The sequence below is a fragment of the Eleutherodactylus coqui genome, chromosome 5 (genome assembly GCF_035609145.1).
Source record: "Eleutherodactylus coqui strain aEleCoq1 chromosome 5, aEleCoq1.hap1, whole genome shotgun sequence".
NCBI lineage: Eukaryota > Metazoa > Chordata > Amphibia > Anura > Eleutherodactylidae > Eleutherodactylus > Eleutherodactylus coqui.
The window spans coordinates 39417857-39438030 of NC_089841.1; the positions used below are offsets into that span (position 1 = coordinate 39417857).

The 20174-nt window shown below is 46.8% G+C and overlaps 1 protein-coding gene across 1 annotated transcript in view; it reads right to left on the reverse strand.

Annotated features, from left to right (window-relative positions):
• Positions 1–15526, reverse strand: part of LOC136629101 (zinc finger protein 585A-like) — a 72989-nt gene extending 57463 nt beyond the window's left edge. The window contains exon 1 of the mRNA XM_066605235.1: positions 15499–15526. The gene's annotated coding sequence lies outside the window, so the exon portion shown is untranslated. The remainder of the gene's footprint in view (positions 1–15498) is intronic.
• Positions 15527–20174: the final 4648 nt, after the last annotated feature.

The following is a 20174-nucleotide window of genomic DNA, read 5'->3' on the forward strand; positions in this document are numbered from 1 at the left end:
GTGCATGCTTGTCCTGCGGCTAGCGTCTTGTCAGAGAGGGTGTTTAGTGCGGCTGGGGGAATCATCACGCATAAGCGTACCCGCCTGTCAACCGACAGTGCCGACAGGCTTACACTCATCAAGATGAACAAAGCCTGGATTTCCCCAGACTTCTCTTCTTCACCAGTGGACAGCAGTGATACCTAAACAATACGTAGGCTGCACCCGCGGATGGAAGCATTGTTCTCTATCACCATCAAAAACGTGGACCTTTTAGCTTCATCAATCTGTGTATAATATTCCTCCTCCTCCTCCTGCTCCTCCTCCTGAAACCTGACGTAATCACGCCGAACGGGCAATTTTTCTTAGGCCCACAAGGCTCAGTCATATAATTTTTCTAAACAATTTTTATACGTTTCAATGCTCATTAAAGCGTTGAAACTTTCACCTCAACCAATTTTTATTTTTACTGGGCTGCCTCCAGGCCTAGTTACCAATTAAGCCACATTAACCAAAGCGATTAATGGGTTTCACCTGCCCTCTTGGTTGGGTATGGGCAATTTTTCTGAGGTACATTAGTACTGTTGGTACACCAATTTTTTGGGGCCCTCGCCTACAGTGTAATCCAATTAATTTTTTGCCCACCTGCATTACAGCTGACGTTGCATCATCTGTGCTGGGCACTGCAATGGGATATATTTATGTACCGCCGGTGGGTTCCAGGGAGCCACCCATGCTGTGGGTCCACAGGGAGTTGTAACTACATGTGTCCACTTCTAAAGAACCCCAGTCTGACTGGGGCATGCAGTGTGGGCCGAAGCCCACCTGCATTAAACATGACATTACCTCAGCTAAATGTGATTGTTCTCAGCAAGAGAAACGACGTAATCTTGTAGATATGATACCTTTTAATGGCTAACAAAAATACATGATGTAATAATAGCGAGCTTTCGTACCAACGCAGGGTACTTCTTCCGGCTTAAATGGATTGGATCTGAAGAGGCATGCATATTTATACACACTTATAACATACATACTTATGACAAGGCACAGATATGGATGTGATTGGTTCGCACTTAAAAGGAATTCTGCAAACCAGAAAACAAACTTTTTTTGTCTAGGCACTGATAGCGGAGTGAAAGTTTTATGGTCTCTAAATTACTGTTGGAGGGGGGGAAAAGGTCAACAGGCTTGAATTGTTATAAGAGATACACAAACATTTTTAGCTAAATACTGATAAGGGAGTGAAAGTTTATGGTCCCTGAATTACTGTTGATGGGGGTCTTATCTGTGCAATCAAGTCTCACACTTCCCATTCACGCATAAATCCTGGGGAATAATTTAACCCAGTATTCAGCGTGTCAAAGGTTGTTATCAATTTATATTCCCAAATTCTTCTGTGGTTTTGTGACTTGAAACCACCCTTCAATATCAAAACTCTCATATCTCCTATGTCATGTCCATGGCTAGAGAAGTGTTCGGCCACAGGTAATTCTCTTCTTCTGTGTTCAATCGTGTGGCGATGAGATCTCATCCTGGCTTTCAGTTTCTGTCCTGTTTCTCCAACATAAACACCCCCAACAGGACATTTACTGCACATGATCAGGTACACAACATTGGACGAGGAACATGTGAATGTCCCCTGGATCTTATAGTCCTGCTGTGTGTTGGGGATCCGTATCCTGTCCGCAGTCAGTACATGTGAGCAGGTCTTACAGCTCCTTACATTACAGGGATAAGTTCCTTTCTGTGTGTCAGAGGGTAATGCACTCCTGATTATAAAGTTCCTCAAGTTAGGAGGTTGCCTGTAACACAGAAGCGGAGGGTCCGGGAATATGGTTTTCAGACGGTCATCCTTGTGCAGGGTATGGTGGAGTTTTCTTGCGGTTTTCCTTAGTACCTCTAGTTGCGGATTGTAGGTCACTACTAGAGGCACACGATTGTTTCTTTCCTTCTCCTTGTATTGGAGTAGTTGACTTCTGGGTATCCTGGTGGCTCTGGTGATTTGGTCATCAATTGAGGTGGGATGGTAGCCCTGATTTATAAATGTTCTTTTAAGATGGTACAAATGTTCCTCTCTGTCTGTTGGGTTGGAGCAGATCCGGTTGTATCTGATGGCCTGGCTGTAGACAATGGACTTTTTGATGTGTTTAGGATGGAAACTGTCCCATCTGAGGTATGTGGGCCGATCAATCGGTTTTCGGTACAGGGATGTCTGTATTGAGTTATTTGAAATCTTTATGGTGGTGTCCAAAAAGTTGATTTCTGTATGCGAGTAGTTTAATGTCAGGTTTATGGTGGGGTGGAATGCATTGAATCTTTCATGGAATTTTATTAATTCTTGTTCGGTGTTGGTCCAGATGATCATGATGTCATCAATGTAGCGGAAGTAGGCCAATGGTTTGCTGGGGCAAGAGGCCAGAAAGTCACTCTCCAGTTTTGCCATAAAAAGGTTGGCATATTGCGGTGCCATTTTACTGCCCATGGCAGTCCCTGTGAGTTGCAGGAATTTCTCTTTGCCAAAGGAGAAATAATTGTGTGTGAGAATGAATCTTGTGAGTTGTAGCACTGCATCAGAGGCGACCCCATTGGCCTCAAGGTGCGCCTGGCAGGCAGTCAGTCCATCCTCGTGTGGGATGTTGGAATATAAGGATTCCACATCCATAGTGGCCAGGATGGTGCCATTGGGGAGGGGACCTACGGTTGACAGTTTGTTCAGTAGGTCCGTGGTGTCTTGCAGGTAGCTGGTTGTGTTTCTCACCAGTGGTTTGAGGATGCCTTCCACCCATCCTGAGATTCCTTCAGTGAGGGTTCCCACACCTGAGATAATCGGTCTTCCTGGGTTGCCAGCTTTGTGTAGTTTTGGAAGCATGTAGAATGTCCCCACCTTGGGGTTCTCCGGTATCAAGTCCAGAAGTTTTGTGGAGCCCACAGACAGGCTTCTAATGACCCTTCTCAATTCCCTCACATATTTCTGAGTCGGGTCTTGATTCAGTTTAGTGTAGTATCTGGTGTCCGTCAGCTGTCTGTTTGCTTCCTTTTTGTAGTCCGATGTGTTCATGAGGACTATAGCCCCACCCTTATCTGCAGGCTTAATTGTGATTTCCTTGTTGCTCTTAAGTGCATGGATGGCCCTTCTTTCCTGCATATTGATATTAAATGTTTCACTTCCATGCTAAACATTTAATATCAATATGCAGGAAAGAAGGGCCATCCATGCACTTAAGAGCAACAAGGAAATCACAATTAAGCCTGCAGATAAGGGTGGGGCTATAGTCCTCATGAACACATCGGACTACAAAAAGGAAGCAAACAGACAGCTGACGGACACCAGATACTACACTAAACTGAATCAAGACCCGACTCAGAAATATGTGAGGGAATTGAGAAGGGTCATTAGAAGCCTGTCTGTGGGCTCCACAAAACTTCTGGACTTGATACCGGAGAACCCCAAGGTGGGGACATTCTACATGCTTCCAAAACTACACAAAGCTGGCAACCCAGGAAGACCGATTATCTCAGGTGTGGGAACCCTCACTGAAGGAATCTCAGGATGGGTGGAAGGCATCCTCAAACCACTGGTGAGAAACACAACCAGCTACCTGCAAGACACCACGGACCTACTGAACAAACTGTCAACCGTAGGTCCCCTCCCCAATGGCACCATCCTGGCCACTATGGATGTGGAATCCTTATATTCCAACATCCCACACGAGGATGGACTGACTGCCTGCCAGGCGCACCTTGAGGCCAATGGGGTCGCCTCTGATGCAGTGCTACAACTCACAAGATTCATTCTCACACACAATTATTTCTCCTTTGGCAAAGAGAAATTCCTGCAACTCACAGGGACTGCCATGGGCAGTAAAATGGCACCGCAATATGCCAACCTTTTTATGGCAAAACTGGAGAGTGACTTTCTGGCCTCTTGCCCCAGCAAACCATTGGCCTACTTCCGCTACATTGATGACATCATGATCATCTGGACCAACACCGAACAAGAATTAATAAAATTCCATGAAAGATTCAATGCATTCCACCCCACCATAAACCTGACATTAAACTACTCGCATACAGAAATCAACTTTTTGGACACCACCATAAAGATTTCAAATAACTCAATACAGACATCCCTGTACCGAAAACCGATTGATCGGCCCACATACCTCAGATGGGACAGTTTCCATCCTAAACACATCAAAAAGTCCATTGTCTACAGCCAGGCCATCAGATACAACCGGATCTGCTCCAACCCAACAGACAGAGAGGAACATTTGTACCATCTTAAAAGAACATTTATAAATCAGGGCTACCATCCCACCTCAATTGATGACCAAATCACCAGAGCCACCAGGATACCCAGAAGTCAACTACTCCAATACAAGGAGAAGGAAAGAAACAATCGTGTGCCTCTAGTAGTGACCTACAATCCGCAACTAGAGGTACTAAGGAAAACCGCAAGAAAACTCCACCATACCCTGCACAAGGATGACCGTCTGAAAACCATATTCCCGGACCCTCCGCTTCTGTGTTACAGGCAACCTCCTAACTTGAGGAACTTTATAATCAGGAGTGCATTACCCTCTGACACACAGAAAGGAACTTATCCCTGTAATGTAAGGAGCTGTAAGACCTGCTCACATGTATTGACTGCGGACAGGATACGGATCCCCAACACACAGCAGGACTATAAGATCCAGGGGACATTCACATGTTCCTCGTCCAATGTTGTGTACCTGATCATGTGCAGTAAATGTCCTGTTGGGGGTCTTTATGTTGGAGAAACAGGACAGAAACTGAAAGCCAGGATGAGATCTCATCGCCACACGATTGAACACAGAAGAAGAGAATTACCTGTGGCCGAACACTTCTCTAGCCATGGACATGACATAGGAGATATGAGAGTTTTGATATTGAAGGGTGGTTTCAAGTCACAAAACCACAGAAGAATTTGGGAATATAAATTGATAACAACCTTTGACACGCTGAATACTGGGTTAAATTATTCCCCAGGATTTATGCGTGAATGGGAAGTGTGAGACTTGATTGCACAGATAAGACCCCCATCAACAGTAATTCAGGGACCATAAACTTTCACTCCCTTATCAGTATTTAGCTAAAAATGTTTGTGTATCTCTTATAACAATTCAAGCCTGTTGACCTTTTCCCCCCCTCCAACAGTAATTTAGAGACCATAAAACTTTCACTCCGCTATCAGTGCCTAGACAAAAAAAGTTTGTTTTCTGGTTTGCAGAATTCCTTTTAAGTGCGAACCAATCACATCCATATCTGTGCCTTGTCATAAGTATGTATGTTATAAGTGTGTATAAATATGCATGCCTCTTCAGATCCAATCCATTTAAGCCGGAAGAAGTACCCTGCGTTGGTACGAAAGCTCGCTATTATTACATCATGTATTTTTGTTAGCCATTAAAAGGTATCATATCTACAAGATTACGTCGTTTCTCTTGCTGAGAACAATCACATTTTGCTCTACTGGCTAACACGGTACCAGATCTTTGTTTTCATTACCTCAGCTGTAATGGGCAATGCAATGGGATATATTTATGTACCGCCGGTGGCTTCCTGGCACCCACCCATGCTGTCGGTCCACAGGGACTTCACAATAGGGAGTTGTACCTGCCTGTGTCTATGAATTAAAAAGCCCAGTCAGGTTGGGGCATGCAGTGTGGGCCGAAGCCCACCTGCATTTAATCTGACGTTAGCTCTGCTGTCCAGGGCACTGCAATGGGACACATTTATGTACAGCCGGTGGGTTCCAGGGAGCCACCCATGCTGTGGGTGCACATGGAATTCCCATTGCGGAGTTGTACCTGCCTATGACTATTTATAAAAAACCGCGGTCTGACTGGGGCATGCAGACACCTTGACAGAATGAATAGTGTGTGGCATATAGGTTCCCCATTGCTATGCCCACGTGTGCAGCTCCTGATGACGTTGGCACAGGATTATTTTTCTCATTGCTTCTGTACAGCATTGTGGGCTATCGCCCCGCCCCTTTTAAAGAGGGTCGCTGCCTAGCCGTGCCAACCCTCTGCAGTGTGTGCCTGCGGTTCCTCCTCATGGCAGACGCACTTATAAATAGACATGAGTGTGGCGTGGCATGAGGGCAGCTGAAGGCAGCGCAGGGACAATTTGGTGTGCGCTGTGGACACTGGGTCGTGCAGGGGGATGGGGGGTGGGCAGCATGTAACCCAGGAGAAGTGGCAGCGGAGTGTCATGTAGGCAGTGATTGTGCTTTGTTGGAGGTAGTGTGGTGCTTTGCTAAGGTATGCATTGCTAATGAGGGCTTTTCAGAAGTAAAAATTGTTGGGAGGGGGGGGGCCACTCTTGCCGCTATTGTGGCTTAATAGTGGGACCTGGGAACTTGAGATGCAGCCCAACATGTAGCCCCTCGCCTGCCCTATCCGTTGCTGTGTCGTTCCCATCACTTTCTTGAATTGCCCAGATTTTCACAAATGGAAACCTTAGCGAGCATCGGCGATATACAAAAATGCTCGGGTCGCCCATTGACTTCAATGGGGTTCGTTACTCGAAACGAACCCTCGAGCATCGCGGAAATTTCGTCCCGAGTAACGAGCACCCGAGCATTTTGGTGCTCGCTCATCTCTAAAAAAGACCCTACGCATCAATTCCTGATAGAACTTTGAGGGATTTTAACATCTGCCCTAGAAAAGCGTCTCATTAGTGATCAAGAATATGAACTTCTAAATATAAAACATCGACAAGTAGCGACCTTTTATGCAATTCCCAAGGTCCTTAAAGGACTCTCCCCTCTCAAAGGATGCCCAATAGTGTAGGGTATAGACAGTGTTACCCAAAATATGAGATTGTATATAGACAAAGTCTTTCAGAATTTCGTGGAGGCACTTCCGTCATATGTCCGAGATACGACGGATGTGCTCAAGAGACTTGATGGCATACAGGCCTCGGACACGATTTTCCTTGCCAGTCTCGATCAAGAAGCATTGTATACATCTATCCCTCATCAGAGCGGTTTGCAAGCTGTTGGGTTTTTTCTCAGTCAAAGGGGTACACAATTCAGTCTGCATAATAATCTAATAATCCAGATGCTACAATACATCCTTGAACACAATTATTTTCTTTTCAATGCCAAGTACTTCCACCAGCTCAGGGGTACTGCAATGGGGAGCCCTTGTGCCCCCACGTATGCTAATTTATACCTGGGCTGGTGGGAGGAAAAGCACATTTTTAAAAAGTCCAATCATCTCTGAATATCTACGGTGGAAGTATGGGTCAGATATATTGATGACGTCCTGATCTTGTAGTCAGGAAGCATAAAGGATTTTGGAGAGTTCGTGACCACCTTGAACACAAATGATCTGGGACTGTTTTTCACCTCAGAAATCCACTCTGACGCCATCACTTTTCCGGATCTCAAAATCTCCAAGACCACCACGGGTATGTTGGAGACCACCATTTTTAGAAAGCCGACCGCCACGAAAAGCCTCTTACGTTTTGAGAGTCACCACCCTTGGGCCCTCAAGAAAGGCATTTCGAAAGCGCAGTTCCTAAGGGCCAGGAAAAACTGCTCAAACACACTTGACTATGAAGTAAAGGTGGAAGACATGGCTTATAGGTTTGAACAAATGGGGTTCCCAACTGAGACAATCAGAAGCGCGCAGGATTTTGCCTCGAGTAGATCAAGAACTGATCTGCTAATGGCTAGTAATCGAGAAGAGGAAAGTGGTAAAATTCTACTCATAAGCACCTTCAACGAAAAATCAACTTGTGTCAGGAGTATTGTTGGCAAATACTGCAGTATTTTAAGAAAAGACACAGATTTGGCAGACTGTTTATTGGAAAGACCCTCAATAACATAGTCCATAGTCATTATGTACAGTCACCTGACACACAGATGTGGCTGGGATTGACACCAATAAAAGGATCTTTTGCATATTCAGGCTGTCATTTTTCACAAGTGCGTTGACTGGCAAGACCTACAAGATCAGGGTTCACATCAATTGTAGATCCTCTGCTGTAATATGTTGCCACATGTCCCTGTCCCAGGGATTACATAGGGAAAACCATCTAACAACTACGGAGGCGCATTCTAGCCCATATAGGCAACATTAATCGTAGTGAATCTACAAGTCTCGCAAAGCATATACGCGAAGTACACGGAAATGATCCACATTCTGTGGGATTTAAAGGGATAGAAATATTAAGACCAACAGGACGTAGGGGAAACATTGACCGCAAACTTCTTCAAAAAGAGACCGTTTGGATTTACCATCTCAATTCATATCCCCCGAAAGGACTAAATAAATGTTTATCATTCACCTCCTATATTCAATTATAACGTTCTGTTTTGTTATGTGCATCATTAGGAGGAGTGGTCACAAAGGAGAGAGATCAAATGCGGACTTGTGTCCAAATTTAGTCCATACCTATGTTCTCGGTGTAAAGGTTGATAATGAGACCCCTGACTCTCTATTCATTCTGTGGAGAGCCTTAGGTCCTATGGGGGGACAACGTTTATATAATAACACTCAGTCATAAAGTTATATGTGACACAGATACAACAGAAGGACTTTGAGTCTTTAATCAGTCTGTAAAGCAAGATAAGAAAGTATGCCTTTTGAAGTAATGCAGTTTAGAAGAAAACCTTATTTGATAACCAAAATAGTCTCAAGTACAGATGAGCAAGCAACAAAATGCTCGGGTGCTTGTTACTCGAGTCGAACTTTTCGTAATGCTCGAGAGCTCGTTTCGAGTAACGAACCCCATTGAAGTCAATGGAAGAGTCGAGCATTTTTCAAGTTGACCGGTGCTCTGCATGGGGGAGGTTGTGTGAATCACCTGAAAACATCAGAAAATGATGGAAACACCACAGAAACGGAAAGGAATAGCAGGAGCAGCATGCATGCGTGCATCTGAGGTTCCCATGTTGCACTATTAAGCCAAATTGGGGGCAAGAGCCTGGTGGTCACCACCCTAAGAATTTACTTGGGACAGACCATAATCAGCAAGGTACACGCGCTGGCACATCTTAGCTAAGCACCACACTAGGTGCAACCGAGGCCAATCTCTGCCGGCGGGTGACACCGCTGCCTTCTCCTGGGGTTACATGCTGGCATTGCTGTCCAATCCCCCGCACAAGTCTGCGTCCACACCGTACTCTAATTTTTCCCTGCACAGCACTCAGCCACACCCTCATGCCACACGGTCACTTGATAGCCACACCACCCACATGTATATTTATATGTGCGTATTTGACGAGGAGGAACCGAAGACACACACTGCCGAGGGTTGTCAGGGCCTGGCAGCGACCCTCTTTGAAAGTGTGGGCAATAGCCCACAATGCTGATGCGAATTGCTGATAAATTAACGTACGAACATAATTCCAATCCCGTGCCACCTCCGTCACAAAAAAGTCAGGAGTGGGCATAAAGGGGACTTCTACACATCTCCACAATACAGCAACAAATTCTTAAACCAAAGTTTGGTTTGAAGCAGGAGGTGTCGCCAAAGCAGCCACCACAGCTATACAGTGACCCTGTGAAAGTCTCATGAAATCAGTTACGCTTCCTGTGAACGCTCCAATCCAGTATCTTGGATAACTGTGTTAACGCGAGAGATAATACATGGTGACCAGCGTTGACCCCCAGGGATGCGTGCGTTTATCAGACCCAAACCAATCCGGCTGTTTACCACTCAGGGCATTATACGTCAGCGGACATCCAAAAACAGGCAGTGTACAATGAGTTGAGCCGGGATGCTTGTGAAAGACTAGTGCGCACTACTAGGCACAGCAAACATTGGCATAAAGTGGACTCGGATGCTAGTACTGCTGTGAACGTCTCATTAAATCAGTTAGGCTTCTTTTGATTGGTCCAAACCAGTGTCTCAGATAAATGTGGTAACGCGAATACAAGTCGACCAGCGCTGATCTTCAGATCACAAGGAGGAGGTGGCATAATAAGCCCGAGAAACCGTGACTGAGGTAGGACGCACTATCCTCTGTATGGGAAGCACGTGGGTGGGCCCAGGGTCAGACTCAGTCCCAGTCTCCACCTTGTGTGATCCAATGTGCCGTCAGTTACATTGCTATGGGAAACCCTTGTGTACCAACACAATTCATTCAGTGTATGTGTCGCATAGTTTAACACCGCTATAGGAAACTCTTGTGTACCCAAACAATTCATTCTCTACATGTGTCAGATAGCTCAACACCGCTCTGGGAAACCATTGTGCACCCACAGTATAGGCGAGCCCCTGAAACCTTTTTGTAGCAAGACTATAGGCGAACCCCTATATCCTTTCTGTAGCAAGGCTATAGGCAAACACATGAAATGTTTCTGTAGCAAGAGTATAGGAGAACCCAATGAAACATTGCAGTAGCAAGTGTATAGGTGAACCCCTGAAACATTTCTGTAGCAAGAATAGGCGAAACCCTGGAACCTTTCTGTACCAAGAGTATAGGCGAACCCCTCAAACATTTCTAAAGCAAGCATATAGGTGAACCCCTGAAACATTTCTGTAGCAAGAGTATAGGCGAATCCCTCAAGCCTTTCTGTAGCAAGCATATAGGCGAACCCCTCAAACATTTCTGTAGCAAGAGTACGAGTGAACCCCTGAAACGAGTATAGGCGAACCCCTCAAACCTTTCTGTAGCAAGAGTATAGGCGAACCCCTCAAACCTTTCTGTAGCAAGAGTATAGGCGAACCCCTCAAACCTTTCTGTAGCAAGAGTATAGGCGAACCCCTCAAACCTTTCTGTAGCAATAGTATAGGCGAGCCCCTCAAACCTTTCTGTAGCAATAGTATAGGCGAGCCCCTTAAACCTTTCTGTAGCAATAGTATAGGCGAACCTGTGAAACATTTTTGTAGCAAGAGTATAGGCGAACCCAGTAAAACATTGCTGTAGCAAGAATATAGGCGAACCCCTCAAACATTTCTGTAGTAAGACTATAGTCGAAACCCTCAAACATTTCTGTTGCAACAGTATAGGCGAACCCCTCAAACATTTCTGTACCAAGAGGATAGCCGACTCCCTGAAAAATTGGTGTACCAAGAATATAGGCAAACACCTGAAAAACTTTCTTACTAATAGTATAGGCGAAGCCCGGAAATATTGGTTTGCTATGAGTATTAGCGAAGGCCTGAAAAATTGGTTTGCTGTGAGTATAGGCGAAGCCCAGAAAAATTTGTTTGCTCTGAGCTTGGACGAAGGCCGGAAAAATTGGTTTGCTCTGAGTATAGGCGAAGCGCAGAAAAATGTGTGTACCAAGGTGTTCCCATGGTGCATGGGGAAACCCAGAAACATTCTTTAAAGATAGATTTCGTAGTTAGTAGTTCCTTAATTTGCTAACAGAGCCTGGAGGCAGCCCTCCGAAAAAATTAGTTTTACCAGAGTCTTTTGGCCCACAGAAAAATTGGCAGTTCAGCGTGATGAGTAAGATCCGAGAGGGATAGACCAAGCTACTTCTCCCCTTTTTTGGGGTGATACAGGATGCATGGTTCTCCTGTTCCAGCTGAAAGAATCTTTATTTTCCGCTGCTTTCCACCGGTGGAGAAGAGAATTCTGGGGAAATCCAGCCTTTGTTCATCTTAATGAGTGTAAGCCTGACGGCACTGTCAGTTGACAGGCGGGTACGCTTATCTGTGGTGATCCCCCCAGCAGCAGTAAACACCCTCTCTGATAACACGCTAGCGGCAGGGAAGGCCAGCACCTCCAAGGTGTACAGCGCATGTTCGTACCACGTGTGCAGCTTTGACACCCAATAGTTGTATGGAGCAGAGGGATCACGGAGGACGGTGGTACGATTGGCTATGTACTCCCTCACAATCCTTTTAGTGTTCCCTCTGACTTGTCCTAGACTGGGGAGTGGTGACACGGTCAGGCTGGGGAGCCATAAAACTGGCAAAGGCCTTGGAGAGTGTTCCCCTGCCTGTGCTGGACATGCTGCCTGATCCCCGCGCTTCCCCTGCTAGTTGGCCCTCTGAACTGCATCTTCTTCCGTTAGTGCTGTCAGATGGGAACTTTAGCATCAGTTTTTCGACCAGGGCCCTGTGGTATTGCATCACTCTTGTACCCCTTTCCTTTCCAGAAATGAGAGTGAAAAGGTTCTCCTTATACCGTGGGTCGAAAAGGGTAAACACCCAGTAATCCGTGTTGGCCAGAATGCGTCTAACGCGAGGGTTATGGGAAAGGGAGCTTAACATGAAGTCAGCCATGTGTGCCAAAGCCCCAGTATGCATTGCTGTCCTCACTAGGAGGATGACTGTCATGATCCTCCTCCTCTTCCTTCTCCTCCTCTTCAGCCCATACACGCTAATTACCCTGACATGTTGGTGGGCAGGGACACTACATCTCCCTGATGGCACATTGGGTGAACTTGGTGGAGGCTGGGACTGAGTCAGACCCTGGAACTGCTCAAATGCTGCCCACACCGAGGATAGCAGGTCCTACCTCGGTGAAGGTTTCTCCAGCGTATTATGCCACCTCTTCCTCCGCCACCTCAACCTCTCAATTAAGAAGTGTGAGCACGTCGGTAGCGTGAGGCGCAGCAACACTGCGGTGGGAGAAGCTTCAGCAAGCCGTGCTGAAACTACTCAGCTTAGGTGACAAGAGGCACACCGCCCAAGAGCTGTTACAGAGTTTGACTGAGCAGACCGAGCTCTGGCTTTCACCGCTGAGCCTCCAACCAGGCATGGTCGTGTGTGACAATGGGCATAACCTGGTAGCGGCTCTGCAGCTTGGCAGCCTCACACACGTGCCATGCCTGGCCCACGGGTTCAATGTGGTACTACAGCGCTTTCTGAAAAACTACCTCCACTTGTCTGACCTGCTCGGCAAGAGGAGTGGGCATGGATGGCAGGTCCTAGGAAACTTTGAGAAGTCTACACAAATGGTGAGCGGCGATGCGGCCATTATCAGCAAAACCATCCCGCTGCTTTGCCTGCTGAGAAGTTCCCTGCTAAGCATAAAGGATAACGCTTTGCGGTTAGAGCAGGAGATGGGGGATGACAGTATGTCGCTTGTATATACGCTGCCCCTCTCTGCAAGGGGAGGAGGTGGAACGGGCTGGGAGCAGTGCATTAAGCTTCCGCCCCCTACTACTGTTTGCAGTGCAGGGGTGTGACAGGGGTGGAGTTCCGCTTCGCCCCTCTGATTGTAAATAGTGGAGAAGTGGTGGGAGCTCAATACACTAGCTCCCAGCCCGACCTGCCTCCTGCCCGTGCAGAGAGGGGCAACGTATATCAGCCGACCATAAAAATCTGACCAATATATGCCCGTCTACATAAGCCCTAAAGAAAGAGTTACAAAACTGGATTGAAAAAATACGTACAGCGATTCCCGTTTAAGATGTTCCCGCATAAGAAGTCGATTTGTCTTGGTCCTGATTTTTGTCCATAAGATCAATGTTATTTTCTCCCATCTAAAAAGTTTTCGCTTAGGAAGTGGAATTTTTTAGGTTCTGGGCAGAAAACGTTCCCAATTTTTTTTACCAATGCAATCCCTAATCACAGCAGCGCGTGCAATTCTTATAAAACATAGCAACGCCATACTTACAGTACTTTATATTACTAAGGCCTCATGGCCACGGCGCGGGGATTCCGCATGCAGATTCTCGCAGCGGAGGACCTACCAGTCAATGCAGAAATGATTTTTAAATGCTTGCAGGAGATCGGGGATTCAGTGTTTTTTTGCGCGGATGCACAGCGGATCATCTGCATAGAAAAAGAAGGGGAGGAACACAAACAAACAAAAAAAACAACCCGTAAGCCCAATGGTGACTTCCCGCAGCTCCCTGCCCGGTCTCCAAGCTACCTAAGAAGTATCCACTAATGTATTTACATTGTGGATCATACGCTTCCATAGAGATCAATGGAGCCCGCCCGCTAAAATGGGGAATCCTGGCTACTCGCTTAGTGCTTCATATTCTGTGTGCCAAGACAACTGTATGCTCAAGAATGCCCGCCCCGGCGCAGTGCATTCGCACATGAACAAGGTAGGTTGAGGTACATCTGTGCACATGTGTATATTACTGTAGGTTTTGCACATGTAGGGCAGATTCACACACAGGCGTGCAGCACACCCTGTCCATGGATATAAAGGCTATTTAGCCCAATGAGGTCCAAATGTGTTCTTTTTTCACAGTTTGGCGCAGTGTTTCGCGCATCCTCTTGCATATTTGCGCACCCCCCCCCCCCCCATAGACTTCTGCCAAATGCAGAAAGAAAAAGCAGCAGCTATGTTTTTCTGCGCGCAAAAATTAATGGCGTCTATTCTGTGCGTATATTTTACATGTGCAAAAAACGAGCACAAATACGGCTTCTTTCCATAATTGTAAGGCCGGCTTCACACGGGCATACGCGTTTTTGCACATGCCTCAGCACAATATATTTGTGCGGTGTACAAGATTTAATTGGATATTTAACCTAATGAGGTCCCAATGTGTTCCTTTGATCACAGAATTGCGCATCCCGTTGTGCATTGTCCGCACATCTCATTCTTAGGGCTCTTTCCCACGAGCGCATATACAGTGATGGTGTTTTTATGTTTTCACGCCCGTTCCGTATGAGCGCCTGAATGCACGTTTTTCCGCAATCTTGGCCAGTGTTTTCTTGTCCATTAACATGACTGCGAGTGTCATTTTTAGCAAAAAATTACGCCGCACCCCGGAAAACCTGTGCTCTGCCAAAATCCTCGGGGTGCCTTCCAATGTCTATACAGAGGCACCTGTAAGCTTCTCGCAGCATTGGATGATGCATAAATGCCTCCCCCTCCGTTCTCTTTCCCTGCTCCCATAGGAGTCTATAGGAGCCGCCGGCGTATATTGGCCAAAGCATAGTTCCAGAACTATGTTGTGGCTGAGCGTATATACACCGGCCGCGTATATGGTCTATTTTCCGCGCTGCCGGCGTATTTACGCACAGTATATTCACCCGACTACATTGGAAACCAATGCCTCATATGGGTACCGTATATGCGCCCGTACGTGAAAACACGCTGTATATGCGCTCGTGGGAAAAAAAGCGTTATATGGGGATCCTTGGTGCCCAAACAGAGAGAAAGATAGAACAGGTCCGAAGTTTTTTTGCGCACAATGACAACAAAATCAATGGGTTGTATTCTCTCTGTATTAAACATAAATATGCACACAGCTCTGCTGCCCCCATACTTTGCGCACGCGGCTCTGCCGCCCCGTGTACATTACGCACGCGGCTCTGCTGCCTTTTACCCTGCATTGGAGTAGGGGGTCACCACAAGCTAGATCTCTTCGGTCAGGACATAATGTACATTGTATGGGGGACGTAATCAGTAAAACCCATAGAAAGTAACTTACTTCATGGAGTTCTGGCCACAAATACAGGAAGAGAAGTCCCAGCTGCTGCTACACATGTCGGGGGAGAACCCGCGCTGCCACTTTATCAGGCCTAGTAATGTTACCCCAGACTCACCTTAGTATATATGGTATCCACACTTATAGCGAATTAGCGCCAAAAGTCATCTGATTACCCGCTCACCTGGGCTCTGTGGATCCGCACACTGACTGCTGCTCCGTAGCCGGAAGGTCCTGCGGCTTCACTGCTATGTCTGCTTGTGTTTCACAAGTACAACTTCATTCACTGGGAGTTCTACTGTTCTATTACTAGTGCTATAGCACCATCTAGTGGTGATTGTATAACGACTCATTCACTTAGGCGTGAGTGGATTCATGAACCCAAAAATGGTGTTTTCCTGCACATATACATTTTTAAGTGATAAATAAAGAAGGGCCGTTCCATTCCATCATAGTAAGGTTCTTTTATAATCTCTGCGTATTTACACACGCCCATTAACTACAATGGGCCTGCGTGGTAATACATACCGAAATAGGACATGCTGTGTATTTTCTCAGCCGACCAAAAGTCACTTGAAAAATACGCAGCTGCAAATGAACCCACTACAAACAATGGGTCCTATTCACTGTGTAATACGTGGCATGTGTACACCCATGTGAATGAGCCCTTAAAGCGGGTCAATGTTGGATATTGAGTATATGTGCATATGTGGTCTATTTCAACTATGACATCTAAAGGGTTAAAATAATATAGGAACATTAAAGACGTCATACTACATAAAAAAAACATAATAAAAGTAATTCCTTCATAGGGGGTCAATAAAATGTACTGTTTACATCCAACTGCAGATGTGTGTGTATGTGGCAGAGCTGTGTGTGTGTGCATGTACATGTGGCAGAGCTGTGTGTGCCATTCCTTGATGTACCTCTTGGTTGTTCTCCTGCGGGAGTGTCTGGTATCGGTTCCTGGCAGTAGGGGTGCTGGCTGACTCCTGATCCTCCTACTTCTTTGGGTCATATGCTTCCAGTCTTCTGCAGGTCTACTGAACATTTATTTTCCTTCAACATTTTGAAGACTCTGGCCTCTCTTACAGAAGTGTTTGTAAAAACATTGCATTTCTCAACACAGCATTTTACAGCGTTTTTGTGAGCATTTGAATTCAACCCTACTCAACCCTACTCAACCCTACTCAAAAAACGCGGACCTATACTCACCATCCGCAGGGTTGCCTCTAGAAACCTCCAATCCACCCTGTCAAATGCTTTCTCGGCATCTAAGGATAGCAGGCACAGTGGGTCTCCCGAGCAATGTGCCCTTGATACAATAGCCAATGTTCTAATTGTGTTGTCCCCTGCCTCCCTTCCGGGGACAAATCCCACCTGATCCTTGTCTATTAGCGAGGCGACAAGCGGCCTCAGACGAGCCGCCAACATCCCAGAATAGATTTTAGTGTCAATATTTAACAGCGTTATAGGCAGAGGGGTCTTTCCCAGGTTTAGGGATGACCGTTATAATGGCCTGCAGGGCCTGCAGTGGGAAAAAACATTCATGCAATATGGCGTTAAAGGCGTCTAACATTATAAAGCCCATCGCTTCCCTGCAGATCTTAAAGAAACGCGGGGTGAAGCCATCGGGCCCAGGACTCTTTCCCACCTTGAGGGCCCGAATACCATTGGTTAACTCCTCGAGTGAGAAGTCCTCCTCCAGTGAGCGGTCGTTGGCTTCAGGGATGTTTTTAGGGCAATTTTGTAGTAGATAGGCGTCCTGACCCCCTACTATTTCTTCTGGATTTCCTGTGTGTTCTTTCTGCAGATTATATAGATTGTGATAGAAAGAATGGCAACTATCTAGAATTTCCGTGTTGGTATGTACCTGTTCCCCTTTTCGCGACTGAATGGAGAATATGTATGTCTGTGGGGACCTTGGATTAAGAGCCCTACCCAGCCCTCTACTACACTTGTTCCCATATTCGTAGAAACCTCCCTTCGCCTTATTTCTCTGGCATAGCGAGGTCTGATCCAGCAAAAGCAGGATTTGGCCGCGAACATCTGATATCTCTGCCGCCCCCTGGTCCTAAGGTGTCGCTTTGTTGGACGATTCCAGGAGACCCAGCCTAGTGAGTAGACCCTCAAGTGCACTACTTCTTTCTTTTTTCAGGCGTGCCCCGTGGGATATAAAAATACCCCGTAGCACGCATTTAAGCGCTTCCCACTTAATTGGGGCTGGGGTGTCATCCAGCTGATGATTGGCTTTAAACTTCTCTATCGCCAGCTGGATCTCCTGCAGACAAGCCCTGTCATTCAGCAGATTGTCGTTAAGCCTCCAACTGTTGTTAGTGTTGTCCTTCCGACCCCATTCTAGTGACCCCCAGACCAGATCATGGTCCGACCACAAAAACGACCCCATGTAGCACCCCGGACCCCTATCTAAGAGTCTATGTGAGATGAATAAGTAGTCTATGTGGTGGTAACTATTATCTGCTGAGGGGTGGTAATTCTAGTCCCTAACCTTGGGGTGTAGCACACGCCACATATCTACTAACCGAAGGTTTGTCAGCTCACTCACTAGTCTGCGTATTGCTGTGTGTGATATGCCAGACTTACCCTCCGATGAGTCGAGGCCAGGGTTCAAACCCAAGTTGAAGTCGTCTCTTAGTATTATAGAAGACCTGTCAGCAAAGGACGCCAGAGTCCCCAGCATCTGGATCCCAAAGCGAACCTGCGCCTGATTAGGAAAATAAACATTGGCAATTGTGAATATCTCCATACCCAGTTGTATTTTCACGATCAGATAACGTCCTTCAGGGTCAATCTTTGAAGAGAGGAGTTTGCGTGAAAATTTCTGTGGATGGCGATGGATGTTCCTCCTGCCTTTTTTTGTGGGTGGGGGGCAGTGAAACCAGGTCGTGTAGTGGCGGTGTTTGCATCCGGGGACGCTCTCCGCTTAGAAGTTAGTTTCTTGCAATAATGCGATCATTATGTGATGTTTGTGTAGGTAGTCTAATATTTGCCCCCTTTTGGCCGGTTTGTTTAGGCCCTCACATTGAAGGTGCCGAATGTGAAGTTAGCCATCATGTGGTTGCCATGTGGTGTCTTTCAGAGACTGGACAGACATAGAATAGAAAAAAGAGAAACAGCAGAATATGAAAGGAAAAGACAAGCTCTGAAGTGGGAGAGAGAAAAGAAATAGTGAACTGCACAAAACGGTCATTAGTTGGTGAATCAACGGTACCAGCGATTCGCCAGGGGTCGCGCTCAGTTGCGCGCCTAGTCACCCAACAGGGAGAGTGAGAGCACATCAAGGGTCAAGAGGCACCCCCCCCCCCCCCGGCTATGACCACCATTTAAAATATCAAAACTCAAACTTGTGACCTCAAAGAGGTCTCTGCTGATAAACCCCGGACACCGATGTCCCAATAGAATTATGTAATCTCTAAACAGTAGGCCCCCTCAGAACTGGGCCCTTTTCAACAGGAAGGCATGAACAAACATTGCGCCCTTCGACAGGACCCGTCCCCATCTCCTCCCCATCCCCGGCAAGTGGCCCTAGAGGGGGAGTCGGCCAAGGACAGACCCTGCCATTCTGTATGAAAAGGCATCGGGCGGACATCCTATTCTCAAAGATCCCCCTCACAGGACACACACACTGATAAACTTTCGGGACATAAAAGTCTCTATTCACGTGGCATGGCCTCATCCTCTGCGGCCTTCTCGTTGTCTCCTGGGGCGCACTGTCTGCCACTGCTCTTGTGTGGTCTGCGTAAGCAAGCTAGGAGGCAGGGGCCATTCAGGGAGTGCAATCATTGGCAGTTCGAATGTTCCCAAGAATTTGGGCAGGTCACCAAGTGATTGGAAAACTGCAGCTCTGCCATCCTTTTTCGCTGACAGCGAGAATCGAAATCCCCAACGGTACTGTATTCCGTGATCTTTGAGTGCTATCAGGAGGGGCGGCAGAGCCCTTCTCAATTGCAGTGTGTGACGGGCTAAGTCCTGTAGTATAATAATGGGTTTGCCCTCGCATACTAGGAGGTCTGGCTGGTCTCTTGCTTTGCGAAGTATAGTGTCCTTGTCCCGAAAAAAGTGAACCCTGCATATACATTTCTAGGATGGTTTACATCAGTCGCTCTTGGGACTAGTGCTCTGTGAATCCTATCAAGTTCAACAGGGCGCTCGGATGGTCTGTCCAGTAAACGCATAAAGAGAGCTTGTGCCCACGGTTCTAGCTGGTTCCCTTCGATTTCCTCAGGGATACCTCTGATGCGCAGGTTACTTCTCCTATTCCTGTTCTCTAAGTAGTCAAGAAGCATGGTAAGATTGGCGATCTGATCTGCCTGCGCCTGAATTGCTTGTTTATGTGATTCCAAAATGGCTGCCGTCTCCTCCTGCACCTCCTCCACCTGGTGCGGCCTATGGCCAACCTGGTGTACCTCTGCGTGAATAGACTCCAAAGCTTGTTTGTTGGACGCTTCAAATTTGGTAAAGAGGGCGCTCCATTCATCCCTTGTGGGTATCGCCATTATGTGGGCTTTCATTCAATCCATGGATTGAATAAAGGTCCTATCTTTTATTTCACTGCTGTAAGAAGTGCTGCCTTTTACCATCGATACTGTGACTGTTATTTGGGGCAACGGGATCCAGTCCCTTGTTAGGCGTGCACAGGCAAGTTTGTGCAACTGCATGAGGAGTGGGGGTGCTGCTGGCAACCTAATATTACTATTATGGGGGCTTTCAGCTATCCTCCCCTGCATCGTGTGGTGACATGGCCGGCAGCACCCTCCTTGCCTTTTTGAGGGTCACAGTGGGGTAATCTGTGGGGGATTGTGACTCGCTCCAGGGGGGACTACCACTCCTCTCAGGCAT